This window comes from Pituophis catenifer, unplaced genomic scaffold (assembly GCF_029215685.1).
Source record: "Pituophis catenifer annectens isolate HBS135680 unplaced genomic scaffold, rPitCat1.0.hap2 SCAF_4, whole genome shotgun sequence".
Lineage (NCBI taxonomy): Eukaryota > Metazoa > Chordata > Lepidosauria > Squamata > Colubridae > Pituophis > Pituophis catenifer.
In genome coordinates, this window is record NW_027256884.1 from 118,535,455 (window position 1) to 118,550,381 (window position 14,927).

Here is a 14,927-nt window from a genome sequence, read left to right on the forward strand (position 1 = left end):
CCGAAACCAACCTCTGAAATGGACTCTTTTTACCCCTCTTTCAAACAAATGGTTCTCTCTATCCAGAATGTGGACTTTGTGGACTTCTAAGCCATCCCTATTGGTTTGAAATAAATCAAGGACCACTGATCCCTGATTTATGGTTGTTGTTTTTTTTTTTTACTTTCTGAAGGAGCAAGATGCCAGTAAAATAGATCAGGAATTTCTTAAACTTCCTTGACAAAGTGCCTACCGTCCCTGTCCTAATATTCCTTTTTACTTACTCTTTTCATGTATTCAAATTATGTTTATACTTTTACCTGTTATCTTATATATGCTTGACAAATAAATAAACTTAAACTCTTGTTATTTTGTTATATTTACCTCACAAAATGTAACATCTGAGGTGGGCGGCTATCTAAATTAAATAAATACTGGTATATATGTAAGCAAACAAGCTTCTGTGCATCAGTGCTCTATTTTTTTTTAAGAATGAGTCATCAAGGAATTTGTATGTGTATATGTGTAGATAGAGAGATAGAGAGATAGATGGATGGATGGGTGGATGGATGGATGGAGATGGATGGATGGATAGATAGATAGATAGATAGATAGATAGATAGATAGATAGATAAAAATAAAGTTGGTCTCCCAACCAGTGTGTAATAATCAAAGTCCATTTTCAGTACTACTTCACGTCTCTTTGAAAAATCTTCAAATTGCTTCTGGAACATAATCTGGTATGTCCTCCTTGCATTGGTGGTTGGTAAGGATAAAATGTAAAAGATGTACCTTACTGACATATTTATCTGCAAAGAGGAATTTTTGCTCTTTGTGAAAAGGACCAAGCCATCCTCTACCTTGTTCTAACCTGAAATGTGCAAAGGCTTTTGTTTTTTTGGCGTGGCAAAAGACGAAAGCCAGGAATTCTCCTAGGTCAGACTGTACATGCTTCGTTGCTTTTACAATAAAGAACATTTTGGGACGTGTAATGGAACTTGGACTGTGGTTATTTTGGCCTGGCTGAGAGAGATGAAGGTATAAGTTTCATGTTCCAAGGAAAAATATAGTAAAGAAAATATAATTACTTTTGAAGCAAGCAATTCCCTTGGACCAGTTCCAGCAGGCCTAACAGCGTGTGTCTGATTTATTTTATTATTTATTGGAATGCTTAATGAAACCCATCCTGAGGGCATGGGCTTACTCTCCTGAAACTAACATTCCAATAAAAACCAAGAAAATAAATCAGATACCCAGTTCAAACATAAAATACTAAAATAACACATACGGCATTAAAATCCAAGTATCGTGTACTGGCACGTTTATTGAAAACCCTAGAAATGAACTTACTTTTAAACATATGGAACTCAGCTGAGTATAGGTGGCCCAATTCATTTTGAAGGGAGAAAACCTACATGTGCCCGCAAAGAAATGTATGTACCGCATGTCTCTTTCCATTCAAATGTTCAAGGAGACCAAAGCTTGCCCAAGATTCTTAATCAGAAAAGAAAGGCAAACGTAGATATATGTTAAAAATAAAAACCGTTGGCTTGGAATTCGAGATTTACCACCATAGTGGCAATACTGTCCTTTACTTTCCTGAAAACAATGAATTTGTGGCTTCATGTTTCACTACAGGTAATTCTCTACTTACGACCACCATTTCTGATGCTACGTGAGACAGTTGTTAAGTGAGTTTTGATCCATTTGATGACCCTTCTTGCCACAGTCGTTATTGCAAGTTATTAAGTTAAACAGGTTTGTTACATGAATCTGGCTTCCCCATGTCAGAAGGTCGCCAAAAGTGATCACATGATCCCAGGACACTGCATAAATATGAACCAGTTGCCAAGCATCCAAATTTTGATCACATGATAAATGGGGATCCTGCAAGGGTTATAACAGTGCTGAAATTCAAATTTTTTTACTACCGGTTCTGTGGGCATGGCTTGGTGGGCATGGCAGGGGAAGGATATGCAAAATCCCCATTCCCTCCCCACTCCCGGGGGAAGGATATTGTAAAATCCCCATTCCCTCCTCACTCCAGGGAGAAGGATACTGCAAAATCTCCATTCCCACCCCACTCCTGGGGGAAGGATATTGCAAAATTCCCATTCCCTCCCCACTCCAGGGAGAAGGATACTGCAAAATCTCCATTCCCACCCCACTGCTGGGGGAAGGGTATTGCAAAATCCCCATTCCCTCCCCACTCTAGGGAGAAGGATATTGCAAAATCCTCATTCCCTCCCCACTCCTGGGGAAAGGATATTGCAAAATCCCCATTCTCTCCCCACTCCAGGGAGAAGGATACTGCAAAATCTCCATTCCCACCCAATTCTGGAGCCATCCAGGGGTGGTATTTGCTGCTTCTCCGAACTAAATTTCCGCTACCGGTTCTCCAGAACCTGTCAGAACCTGCTGGATTTCACCCCTGGGTTATAAGTATGAAGAACGGTCATAAGTCACTTTTTTCAGTGCCATTGTAACTTTGAACGGTCACTAAATGAATGGTTATAAGTCAAGGACCACCCGTATTACAAATGCCTCACATTTATGGTTATAATTCCCCAACCTAGGTTGCTAACGTTGCTACAGATCATATTGGCTGTTTTTTCTTGAGCTTGTATTTATTATATAATTGAATGTTGCTGAGAGAAAGTCATTTGGAGTAGTGGTTAAAGGCTAGAAATCAGGAGACTGTGAATTGTAGTGCTGCCTTTGGCACAAAGCCAGCTTGGGCCAGTTCTCTCTCTCTCTCTCTCTCTCTCTCTCTCTCTCTCTCTCTCTCTCTCTCTCTCCCTCCCTCCCTCCCTCTCTCTCTCTCTGCCACAAGAATGAGCAGTGTCAAATTATTTCCAAACAAAAAAAAAAATAATGCCAAGAAAATTGCATAGACACGTCCATGGAGTCACCAGGAATCAACTGAAGGCAATATATTTTTTAAAAGTTTATTTAGAGTTCCCATGGTGATAGAGGCTGCTTGTTCATTTCAATACGCTTTAAAAGCTGATGTCTCAAATAAGCTGATGTCTCAATTTATTTATTTATTAAAACATTTATATACAGGCAAAACCTCCATATACTTACCACCTTACCACCATTTAGTGACCTTTCGAAGTTACAACGGCACTGAGAAAATCGACTTATGACTGTTTTTCACACTTATGACCATTGCAGCATCCCCAAGATCACGTAGCAAAGTTCAGACACTTGGCCACTGGTTCATATTTATATCGGTTGCTGTTTTCCGGCGTCATGCGATCCCCTTTTGTGACTTCCCAACAAACCAAGTCAGTGAGGAAGCCAGATTCACTTAACGACGGTGTTACTAACTTGAAACTGCAGTGATTCATTTAATGATGGTGGTGAGAAAGGTCATCAAATGGGGCAAAACTCACTGAACAGCTGCCTCGCTTAGCAACAGAAAAATTGGGCTTTGTTACGGTCATAAATTGAGGACTCTCTGGAGTTGCCCATCTTGCAACGAACTCGGGGTAGCTCCAAATCGAAAGTTAAAACAACATATAAAACTTAAAACTACTGTTGGAATAAATATCCTTCTGTTCCAAGTGGGGAAAGAGACACTGGATTCATGGAAGTTGCTTGGAAAGAAGGTTTATTGATGAAGAGGATCACATGCCTTGGAGATCGTGGGTGAAAAAAAGGGGAGAGATGCTGAGAGTAATTTATACCCTCTCTAGCTTTGAACTTCCTGGGTCACAGGAAGAGTATCCTGATTGGTTGCTGTCAGAGGTCATGGCTAGCTTTTTAGATTGTCTGTGTGCTAAATTTGGTTGAATCTTGTTGGGTGGTGCAATGAAGGGCAATTAAATGGCTCTGCCTGAAGGAGGTAGATCATTGTTATGTAGAATGGACTGGCTCAAGCCTTAATAGCCCATTAACGAAGGGGGGGGGCTGAGTTTCTGCCTCACTTTTAGGGGAAATATTCTGCCCTTTTAATATTTATTTATTTATTTATTTATTTATTTTTATTTTATTCAATTTTTATACCGCCCTTCTCCCGAAGGACTCAGGGTGGTGTACAGCCAAAAATAAAACCCACAACTATATGAAAGTTAAAAGACAATTTAAAAATATCAAATAATTTGGCCGAAAGAGCTAAAATAGAAACCACCCATTAAAATAGCATTTAGGCCAGCCCTGCTTGGTGAAACAATAGCGTTTTGAGGGCGCGGCGAAAAGTGCAAAGGTTGGGGATCCTACGAATCTCCAGGGGCAGCTCATTCCAGAAGGCAGGTGCCCCCACAGAGAAGTCTCTTCCCCTGGGGGTCGCCAGTCGACATTGTTTGACCGACAGCACCCTGAGGAGTCCCTCTCTGTGGGAGCGTACTGGTCAATGGGAGGCTATCGGTGGCAGAAGGCGGTCTCGTAAGTACCCGGGTCCTAAGCCATGGAGTGCTTTAAAGATGGCAACCAACACCTTGAATCGCACCCGGAAGACCACCAGGAGCCAGTCCTGCTCGTGCAGGAGCGGTGTTACATGGGAGTGTCGAGTCGCTCCCATAATCACCCGCGCGGCCGCATTCTGGACCATCTGGAGCCTCCAGGTGCTCTTCAAGGGGAGCCCCATGTAGAGAGCATTACAGTAGTCCAGACAGGACGTGATGAGGGCATGAGTGACTGTGCGCAAGGAGTCCCGGTCCAGAAAGGGACGCAACTGGTAGATCAGGCGAACCTGATAAAAAGTCCCCCTGGCTACAGCCGTCAAATGGCCTTCTAGGGCCAGCTGCGAGTCCAGGAGGACATCCAAGTTGCAAACCCCCTCTGAGGGGGTCAAGGTCTCACCCCCAATAGTCAGCGATGGGACTAGCTGACTATGACCGGACGCCGGAAACAACAGCCACTCGGTCTTGGAGGGGTTGAGCCTGAGCTTGTTTCTCCCTGTCCAGATCCGTACGGCCTCCAGGCACCGGGTCATCAAGTCAAGGGCATCATTGGGGTGGCCCAGGGTGGAAATGTACAGCTGAGTATCATCAGTGTACTGATGGAAATCCACCCCAAAGCCCTGGATGATCTTGCCCAGCAGCTTCACATAAATGTTGAACAGGAGGGGCGAGAGGACCGACCCTTGCGGCACCCCACAGACTAGGCGCCTCGGGGTCGACCCCCTGCCAACACAGACTGCGTACGGTTAGAAAGGAAGGAGGAGAATCACTGCAACACGGTTCCTCCCACTCCTAGCCCCTCCAACCGGCGCAGCATGATACCATGGTCGATAGTATCAAAAGCCGCTGAGAGGTCTAATAAGACCAGGACAGAGGAACAACCCCTGTCCCGAGCCCTTCAGAGATCATCAACAAATGCAACCGATGCTGTTTCCGTGCTGTACCCCGGCCTGAAGCCTGACTGGAACGGGTCTAGATAGTCAGCTTCATCCAGGTACTGGGGAAGCTGTCGCGCCACTACACTCTCAATAACCTTCACCACAAAGCAAAGGTTGGAGACTGGACGATAATTCGCTAATATAGCCGGGTCCAGGGAGGGCTTCTTGAGGAGGGCCTCACCTCATTTCCTAACATATCTCATTTTTCTAGGAGAGGGGTGGGTTTTAACTTCCTACACTATACACTACGTATACACTATACATAAAGCTGTTGGACAAGGGCCCGAGGAGATCATGTGAAGAAATGATTACAAATAGCAGCTCTAGCAAATAAGCAGTTGCCTTATTCTACATTAAGTTTCAGGCTTTAAGTATCAATTTATCACGCCTGATCACATAGTTTTGTAGTGAAGCACGGGCGTCCAACTAGTATCTCTATATAAGAACCACACTCCGCTGCTCTTGACTCTGCACTCCAATCTGGAGGCTTGACTGCTCACAGCCTATGAAAGTGTCATCTCTGTTGTGTTACTGGCCAAACATTAGTAGGGCAGAGAAACACCAAGTTGCATGAATTGAAGCCTTGGGAGGAAAGATTTCTCAGGAGACAAGCCTGATTTCTGGAATCAGAGCAGAGTAATACTGAGGATATTTTGGTGGAACTGGGAACTTCCAGCAGGAAAATCTGTGGGGCAGCCAAGTGCTGCAGTACCCAGAGGGACTTTATGATCAAGTTAAACCTACTTTTCTGGAAACTCAACTTCAAGTTGGGTTCTTACAGTGTTCCACTATTAAATCTTGACTGTCAGTGAGGAATGCGGAGCATCTTAAATGCTGGATTAAACTGAGGTGAAGATTTCACCTATGACCGCCACCCCAAATCATTCTGCTAATTTTGACTGTGGAGGATTAATGGCTTTGCTAAAATCTTCAGGCCAGGATAGGTCAAGAAAGATCAATAAATCATTTCTGTTTTGAAATTTATGGTGATTCTTTTTGATCCTTCCTTCCTTCCTTCCTTCCTTCCTTCCTTCCTTCCTTCCTTCCTCCTTCCTTCCTTCCTTCCTGTACTGAATAGAATAGAATAGAATAGAATAGAATAGAATAGAATAGAATGGAATGGAATGGAATGGAATGGAATGGAATGGAATGGAATGGAATGGAATGGAATAGAATAGAATAGGAAGGGATCTTGGAGGTCTTCTAATCTACACCCCTACTCAAGCAGGAGATCTTATACCTACCTTCCTTCCTTCCTTCCTTCCTTCCTTCCTTCCTTCCTTCCTTCCTTTCCTTCCTTCCTTCCTTCCTTCCTTCCTTCCTTCCTTCCTTCCTGAATTTCAAATAAACATTATAATGATGTCGCTTGGATTTCTTCAGACAACACGGTCTCTTGTTGTGCGACTGGTTTGAACTCTGTATGTCTGTAAATAATCATCTTAAAATTAGGCTAATGCACAAATAATAAAACAAGCAAATCTTTTCCGTGGAACTCATCTTCTTCCATGGAGCACCACCATTGTATATATCCGAGGTCTGAAAAGAAGAAGAAAAACATGAATCCAAGGTGTGGAAGTGGGGAGGGGCGAACCGAACTTTGTCTAACAAAGCTTGCTGTTACACTCATGGCAGGCTGAAATCGAAAACACATGGAGACTAGAGAGAGAGAGTGATGGAGGGAGGTTTCTTTTTTTAGGCCTTTTTGTGTCTTTCTGAAAATGTCAAGACGCAGCAAGGAAAATGTCAAGGAACCACGATATTCTAGGTGCTTGTTTGTGACATGTTTACAAAGTCTTAGGAACAAGAAAGAGACTTCTTGCCTTGACAAACTGGTGAGCTAGGGACTGCTTTTCCTCCCCAGTTAAAAATAATCTGAGCTGGCAAGGCTAAAACCAACTCACACTGCGTTTGACTTTAATACATCCAATACATCTGTCTGTTTGTCTGTCTCTCTCACGCACACTTTCTCCATTCCTCTCCCGCCTCCCTTCTTGCAATGTCAAAATCTGGCATCAGCTTTTCCATTCAAATTGGCCCCTTTCAGACCCAAACGGATCTGGTTCAGAAGAGAAAATCTACTGTATTTTCCAAAGCACTAGAAGGCAAGCCAAGAAACAACAGAAGTGTTAATACCACTTTATAATGCCCTTGGTAAGGCCACACTTGGAATACTGCATCCAGTTTTGGTCGCCGCGATGTAAAAAAGATGTGGAGACTCTAGAAAGAGTGCAGAGAAGAGCAACCAAGATGATTGCAAAATGCAAGAGCTATAATTGCACTCAACAATGAACTAAAGGGCCACCATCAGTGAGCTGTTGGACAACATTACTTGGTCTGTGTGCGGATGTTTGGGTGGTTTAGGGGCGGGGAATTTGTGGTGGGTGGGGGTGTGTTTGGGAATTGTTATGTGTGTTGGACCTGGTCTTTGGGTGTTAAGTGAATTTCATTGTATGGGTGTACTGTGTATATACGTACAATGACAATAGAGTTATTAAATTAGGGGACTGGAGGCTAAAACAAATAAAGAACAGTTGCAGGAACTGGGTATGTCTAGTTTAATGAAAAGAAGGACTAGGGGTGACATGATAACATTGTTCCAATATCTCAGGGGCTGCCACAAAGAAGAGGGAGTCAAGCTATTCTCCAAAGCACCTTATGGTAGGACAAGAAGCAATGGGTGGAAACTAATCAAGGAGAGAAGCAACCTAGAACTAAGGAGAAATTTCCTGGCAGTTAGAACAATTATTCAGTGGAATGACTTGTCTTCAGAAGTTGTGGGGACTCCATCACTGGAAGCTTTTAAGGAGACTGGACAGCCACTTGTCTGAAATGGTATGGGGCAGGGGCAGGTTTCAAAACCCATCGCTACTGGTTCGCTCGTGGTTGCGTGCACGCTCACAGGCGCAGAAGCATCCGGGCAGGCGGGCGGAGCCTGCCGCTGCCACCGCTACCAGTTCGCCCGATCCGGAGTGAACCAGTAGCAACCCACCACTGGTATGGAGTCTCCTACTTGAGCAGGGGGTTGGACTAGATGACCTGCAAGGTTCCTTCCAACTCTGTTATTCCATCTTCTAAGAGTGATGAACCCAAAGTAGCATTTTCTAAAAAGTAATCCTTGACTTACAAACAGTCACTTAGTGACTATTCAAAGTTACACAGACCTATCCTGGGGCTGCTTATAACTCGGATTGGATCGTTTCACACACATACATGTGACCAAATTTCAGGCACTCGGCAATATGTCCACATTTATGGCCATTTGCAGCACCCCACTGTCTCATGATGCCATTTTACAATGGTTTCGCTGAAAACTGGCACTTACTTTCAATTTTTGGCAAAACATTTACCCATAGAGAACCACTGTTTCATATAATGACCATAGTGATTTGTTTAATGACTGTCACAAAAAAGGCCATAAAAATTGAGTGACTAACCCATTTTTTTACAACCATCATGACTTATGACCATGATGGGCAAGGTTCAGGGTTCATTGCAATCATAAGTTGAGGACTATTTGTTGTCTTGATGGGAAGATGGGAAGATTCTGGAAGAAGGCCATGGCCATTTTCTTCTCTACTTCTGCTATCAATTTATGTAACTCTTCTTAATTTTAATTATTTTTGTTTTAATTTTTTTACCCTTTGTAAGCTGCCCAGAGTCACCTTATTGGTGAGATGGATGACATATAAATTGAATAAATAAATGTAATTAATTAATTAACACACTTATTCCATACTCCTAAATTGACCAACTTTTGCACATGGCCACCATATAGGTAAAAAGGAACCTTTGGACCTCATTAATGAACTAACTCATAGGGCAAGAGATGATATTCATACAATACAGTAAAATATAAAACAAATAGTCTGGGCTTATACAACAGACTAATCCCAAAATCTTAACCTTTACCAGGCTCTGTCGTTTCATATATAAGTTTCTTGATTTTTTAAATTATCCAATTAAGCCTTGAACACAACCTTACATTTGGACCAACTTGTTAAATGAAAATATTTTATCCATCAAAAGCACCATCACCGAAACTTGCTTCTTTGATGGGCTTCCCTTGGAGATTATAATATTTAAGTGGCCTTCCAAATAAATATGTTTAAAACCGAGAGGCCAGTTCAGCAAAGGAAATAAGGGAGTCCTTTATCTCTTATCTTTGGAGTCATAAAAACTCAGTTTGGAAGCTAACACAGTAAGTTGTAGCCACAGTTTAGGTTCTTGTTAATTTATTAGTTGTTTTATATTGCTGTCAGAATGTTGCAAGGTGGGTGGTAAATCTTCAATCACAGCATAGGTCTATGGATGTAATATTAGTATATTACATTTGTAATACAGGCATAATATAAGTACTAAAAGGAAGAGATGTGTAGCTTGCTTATTTTAACCAAAGTTAGAAACGTTTTAGAAGAGTGGTTACCATAATCCAGGATAAAACTTGCTTTATTGCTAACAGAGTATGAAATGAATATATTTCACCACACCCTAACCAACTTCACTCTGGAAAACAACTACTGGAAGGATGATCAAGATTAGAATTTTACAAAGGAAAATCTCAAAATTCTGGTTCGTTGTGCTTGTGCGAACATGTGAGAATTAATAAGAAAGCCAAAGTTAGAACATGAGAAAAAGAAACAACGTGATGTACGTTTGTACTCTCAAATTCCTTCACATCTCCTAAGATAAACAGCATCGTAGTGCTGAATTACATTTGCCACCACACGTAACACTCATTCAACACCCACCCTGCCAAATCTTTTGTCACTGAAACTGCCTTCTCCATCTGTGGCCAGTCAGAACAGAAAGAACGGGACAATAAATGGATATTTCTTTCTCGGTAGTTTACAAAGATCGCTCTAGAAATGGTTTCTTGCTAGGGCGGTTTGTTTTAGAAATCCTGTTTTATAGCGCAGGGGTAGAAATTTATAATTTGATGGCCTTCTAATTCATAGGGGAATGGAGATCTCTTTTGAAGCCAATATTCTTTGTTAACAAACCTGAGATTAGATCCTGCAGAACTGGATGATGTACACCAGTGTTTCTCAAACTTGGCAATTTTAAAATTGTGTGGATTTTCAACTTCTAGAACTCCCTAGTACCGTGATGGCGAACCTATGGCAGGCGTGCCAGAGGTGGCACGCAGGACTCTCTTTGTGGACATGCGAGCCATCACCCCAGTTCAACTCCGCCGCGCATGCGTGCGCGCCTCCCACTGGCCAACTGGTCTTTGGGTCACTGCCGTGCATGCAGAGGGCTGTGCCCATACGCAGGGGGCGGGGTGTGTGCGAGGTACACGTGCATGCATGGGGGCAGGGTGTGTGCAGGGGCCACATGCGTGGGATAGGGATGCATGCGCAGAGGCGGGGAGTGCATGTGTGAGGGCGGGAGGCATGTGCATGGAGTGGGGCGCATGGGTGGGGGCGGGGCATGTGCAGGGGGGCCGCACACATGAGCAGGGGGGTAGGGCGTGTGCGGGGCCGCATGTGCATGCATGGGGGGGCATGGGGTGTGTGGGGGCTGCATGTGTGGGGGTGGGGTACATGCGCGGGGATGGGGGTAGGGTGCATGTGTGGGCAGGGCACATGTGCGGGGGCCACACGCGCATTGCATTTTGGGTGTTCGGGCGTGCACCAGTGGTGGTTTTCCCCCGGTTCACACTGGTTCTATAGAACTGGTAGTAAAACCGGCGGAAGGCTCCGCCCATCGACCCCGACGTCATCAAAATGCTTCTGTGCAGAAGAGCGCGCGGCCCCGCTGCGAACTGGTAGTAAAGGTAAGTAGAAGCCACCCCTGGTGTGCACGCTTTTGGCACTGGGTCCAGAAAAGGTTAGCCATCACTGCCCTAGTATCTTGTGAGTTGAAATCCACATACCTTAAAATGAATGCATATTAAGTTGTACTTTTATCAGCTCTTTCTCTGAGAAGCTGAAAGTGGCCCCCTCCCCTTTTGTCTACACGATTAAATGCAGAATAGCCTTAGATAATTTCCACACTAATGATTTATAGGGTCTTCATTGCATCATCTGACCATCACTAAAATGATATAAAGCCTGTTCACATTCATGCTTATTTCGTATAACAATGATTGGGTGACTCATTCTAGACCAGGGGTGCCCAACCTGGGCAACTTTAAGACTTGTGGACTTCAACTCCCAGAATTCAGGTTGACTGACTTGGGAATTCTGGGAGTTGAAGTCCACAAGTTGCTAAGGTTGGACACCCCTGGTCTAGAAGATACTATGAATTGCTAGTGTGGAAATGAGTTTGATGCACTATCTAGCGCATTTTACTGGTTTTTGTGAATAATGGACAACTTTTAAAAATGTTTCTTGTTAAATTGGCCACAGACCATTCTTTCTGACTAATATTTAGCCCTTTTTCTATAGGATTCATGAGTCTTCAGTCTTGGCTTCAAATTCAAAATATTTGTTACAGTCGAAGATCAGCGCAATTAAAAATACACATATTTTAGTTATATTTTATATTTATATTTTAGAGTATTTAGTTAAAAGTTCTAGAATAAAATAGTGGCAAATAACAAATAAAATATATGTTAAATCACAATTTGGCAGACTATCTGTTAATTGCACATAAACAAGAGTATGGCCTAAGTCCGTGATGGCGAACCTATGGCATACGTGCCACAGGTGGCACATGTAGCGATATCGGTGGGCATGTGAGCTTGGCAAACGGGCCATTTTCGGCCTCCCGAGGGCCTCCGGGGGGGAGGCCATTTTCGCCCTCCCCAGGTTCCTAGAAAGGCTCTGGAGCCTGGGGAGAGCAAAAAACGAGCCTTCTGGTCCCACCAGAAGTTGGCAAACGGGCCATTTCCGGCCTCCAGAGGACCTCCAAGGTGGGGGGAAGGCTGTTTTCGCCCTCCCCAGACTCCTAGAAAGGCTCTGGAGCCTGGGGGGAGAGAAAAACGGGCCTACCGGACCCACTGGGCCATCTCGTGCCAGGAGTGGGAAGGGGTTGTGCACGCATGCACGGAGGTGGGGCACATAGAATTATGGGTGTGAGCACGTGCATGACCCCCCCCTCAAATAACCCCTGCTCCTGGCATGTGATGGCAAAAAGGTTAGCCATCACTGGCCTAAACTACAATGTAATATTTAATCCTTAAATTGTAAACGCCTATGGTTATTAGGTGCTAAAATACAAGAGGGTGATAATATCAAAAGATTTGGTGCATTAAATCTTGGCTTCTTTTTCTTATATAAACTTTAGTTCCCAGAATTCTCAGTCATAGTCACGCCGATTGAGGCATTTTGGAATTTGCTGCGCACATCTGAAGTGTGTTCATGTTTGGGAAGGCCGAAGAATTGAAAAGGCTCTTCCGCGAAACAGCTAAAAGAATGTGGCGTCCAACTTGGTTTTATTAAAAGCTGGAAAGGAAATATGCATAATTTCCAGTAAATCAGAGGCTGTCTTATCCTGCTATATTTATCTACAAGCCTTATTTTTTCAAAAACTGTAAAATAAGGCCAGTTACACTGCATAACTTTTTATGCTCAAAAGCTTCAAGTTAAATTAGATATCTTCTTGATCACTGGCTTCCTCTGAAAACAGAAAATATCAAAGGGTTGTAACTCACCTTGTGGAAAAGTAGTGTAGGAAGTTAAAACTCATCCCTTTCTTAGAAAAATGAAATATTTTAGGAAATATTAAAAGGGCAGAATATTTCCCCTAAAAGGGAGGCAGAAACTCCCCCCCCAACTTTGTCAATGGGCCATTAAGGCTTGGGCCGGTCCATTCTACATAACAAAGATCTACCTCCTTCAGGCAGAGCCATTTAATTGTCCTTCATTGCATCACCCAACAAGATTCAACCAAACTTAGCACATAGACAACCTAAAAAGCTAACCATGACCTCTGACAGCAACCAATCAGGATACTCTTCCTTTGCCCCAGGAAGTTCAAAGCCAGAGAGGGTATAAAACTCAGGGACTCTCAGCATCTTTTCCCTTTTTTTCACCCAAGATCTTCAAGGCATGTGATCCTGTTCATCAATAAACCTTCTTTCCAAGCAACTTCCATGAATCCAGTGTCTTTTTCCCCACTTGGAACTTCAGCTCAGAAGGATATTTCTTCCAACAGTAGAACCTGTCCCACTTCCTGACAGTGATTCTTCAGATCAAGATATTTTACTCTGGAGACGAGAGGATTTCTTACTAATCGATTTATTTATTTATATATTTTATTTCATAGGGTGTAACAGAATACCAGGGGTCCTCGACTTACGACCACAATGGAGCGCCACATTTGTTAAGTTGCTAAGTGAGAAATTTGTTAAATGAGTTTTGCCCCCCTTTACGACTTCCCTTGTCACATTTGTTAAGTGAATCACTGCAGTTAGTAACACAGTTGTTAAGTAAATCTGCTTCCCCATTGACTTTGCTTGTCAGGAAGTTCCAAAATATGATCACATGACTCCGGGATACTGTGACTGTCATAAATAGGAACCAGTTGTCAAATATCCAAATGTAAATCACATGACCACAGGAATACTGCAACGGTCATAAGTATGAAAAACATCCATAAGTCCCTTTTTTTCACTGCTGTTGTAACTTGGAATGGTCACTAAATGAACTGTTGTGAGGACTTCCTGTACAGCATTTGACAAGAGCTGTTGCTTTTATATCCATGCTGTTGGATATCATGCTGGGGGATCAGTGGTGGGTTGCCCCCAGTTCAGACCAGTTCGCAAGAACCGGTAGTAAAACCGGCAGGAGGCTCCACCTACCGACTTGGATGTCATCAGGAAGTTTCTGCGCATGCGCAGAAACTGGTTCGCGATCCCATTAGGAACCAGTAGTAAAGGTAAGTAGAACCCACCCCTACAGGGGATCCTTGTGAAATCCAACAACCGGAGTGTGTAGACCACGGGTGTCAAACTCAAGGTCAGATCCGGCCCGTGGGGTGCTTCGATCCAACCCGCGGGGCCACCCTGGAAACTGCAAAGGACCCACCGGTGGTGCCTCTGCCAGCAAAAATGGGACCGCTCGGGAGAGCCATGTGTGGCCCTCCCAAGCCCCATTTTTTGCCACAACAGCCTCCTGCAGCCTTCTGCCAGCAAAAACTGATCTGGGGGGGCACCCTACCCCCCTGAGCTCCGTTTTTGCTGGCAGAGGGCTGCAAGAGGCAGGGCTCCATTTTCACTGGCAGATAGCTAGCAAAACAAACTAAAAACAAAACAAAAGAGAAATGTTTCCCCTTTTGCATTTGAGCATGCAAGAAGGGACAGGAAAGGAGAAAGGGAAAGAGGAAAGACAAAGGAAAAGAAGGAAAGATGGGAAGAGAGCAAGGAAGGAAAAAGAAGGAAAGAGGAGAAGGAAGAAGAAAGGAGAAGAAAGAGGGAAGGCAAAATAAGAAAAGGAAGGAAGGAAGGAAGGAAGGAAGGAAGGAAGGAAGGAAGGAAGGAAGGAAGGAAGGAGATTATGAGAGAGAGGGAGGAATTGAGGGAAATCCTGGCCACCACAGGTGCCCCCCGACATGAGTGACGTCGAGCTGGCCATGCCCAGCTTGGCCACACCCACCCTGTACCCCCAAAGTCAAACACAACCCTGATTTGGCCCTCAATGAAATCGAGTTTGACACCCCT